Below are 1,602 nucleotides of genomic sequence, written 5' to 3'. Positions count from 1 at the left end.
TTTTAACAAACAAAACCCTGTAGCTTCACATTCCTTACATCATATAAAATATTATACCACACGAAAGGCATCTGGTGTGATCAGTCTGTAAGTGAACGACAAAAAAAGATGGTAAATAGCTTCTGACACTTGTTCCCAATGCTGGTGGGCAGAATGAAAGTCAGTTCCCCCCAGGACAATGTGCAAATGGATATGGGCTGAAGAAGTGAATGATAACTTGTTGGAGTGTGTCAGTGAAGACCTGACTTGCCCTATTGCACAAACCACTCCCACTAAACAATATATTTGCTCCAAGACTTTAGAGGATTACTTTTGTTTAACCCTGGGTATGTCAGTTCTACTTAAGACACACACACATTGTCTGAAACCACTTGTCCCAAGTGGGGTCACAGCAAGCTGGAGCCTAACCCAGCAACACAGGGCTCAAGGCCAGAGGGGGAGGGGACACACCCAGGGTGAGATGCCAGTCCATCACAAGACACCCCAAGCAGGACTCAAATCCCAGACCCACCAGAGAACAGGCCCTGGTCACACACACAGAGCCACTGCACCACCCTCTTCTTAAGACTTGTACATTTATTTAGCACACACTTTTCTCCAAAGCAACCCCACACACCTTATACTGCAAGATACAATCCTTACAATGGGACACTCATCCATACATCAGTGGAACAGAGTCTCTCTGTCACTCACACACTATCAGTGAGCCTGAGCAGCATGTCTTTGGATTGTGGGAGGAAACCAGAGGATGCAGAGAACATGCAAGCTTCAAGTAGACTGAGTGGGGCTCAAACTCACATCTTCTCCCACCACCATTGCACTGTAAGACAGTAGTGCTTCTCACTGTGCCATCGTTCTGTCCCCAGTTACAAGACGGCTGAGCCAATGACATTAATAGTCAAACAATATTCATGTTCCTGAAAAGGTGGGTGGAGATTAAAAAAGTTTATTTCAATCATGAATAATTCTACATGGAAAAAAAAAAAATAGGGGATGACATAAAACTATCTACGGAAGTCTTATAATGCAATACTGATCAGACTTGAACAGGTGTGAGGATGTCACTGTGTCGAAAGTAACCGACATCATTCCCACATGAATCATTTTCAAGATCATACAGAAAGTGACAGATTAATTATACAGCTGTTTCATGTAGGGTATAGCCATACGAGGCTCCAGTAGCGCAATCGGTTAGCGCGTGGTACTTATACAGCAGTACTCATTAGAGTGATGCCGAGGTTGTGAGTTCGAGCCTCACCTGGAGCATGAAGTTTTAAGCTTGCCAGTACCTTGAAAGGCTGAAGTAAAAACAGCCCACATGTATCAATGGGTAAATCAGTGAAAGTTACTCTGGAGAAAGCGTCCATGGAATCAATATGAGTCGGTCCCCTATAATGAACTTTGAAGAGGGTTGTATTTGTTCTACTGCTTTTGCTGAGATGTACGTCGCTTTGGAGAAAAAGGTCTGCTAAATGAATAAATGTAAATGTGGCCATGGATCATAGAATAGATCATTCTCTTCATTTTTTTTTTTTTCTCTTTATTTTATTTGGCTACCAAGGGGGAAAAGCAACCCAGCCTACTGTCTACTAAATACAAAAT

General features: G+C 42.8%; 1 non-coding gene across 1 annotated transcript; it reads left to right on the top strand.

Annotated features, from left to right (window-relative positions):
• The first annotated feature begins 1,172 nt into the window (after positions 1-1,172).
• Positions 1,173-1,266, top strand: trnai-uau (transfer RNA isoleucine (anticodon UAU)). The gene is made up of 2 exons: positions 1,173-1,210; positions 1,231-1,266. It is a non-coding gene; the product is annotated as a tRNA-Ile (tRNA).
• The last annotated feature ends 336 nt before the right edge of the window (positions 1,267-1,602 follow it).

The sequence above is a fragment of the Scleropages formosus genome, chromosome 21 (assembly GCF_900964775.1).
Source record: "Scleropages formosus chromosome 21, fSclFor1.1, whole genome shotgun sequence".
In the NCBI taxonomy this organism is placed as follows: Eukaryota; Metazoa; Chordata; class Actinopteri; order Osteoglossiformes; family Osteoglossidae; genus Scleropages; species Scleropages formosus.
This window is presented reverse-complemented; position numbering and strand designations above follow the sequence as displayed.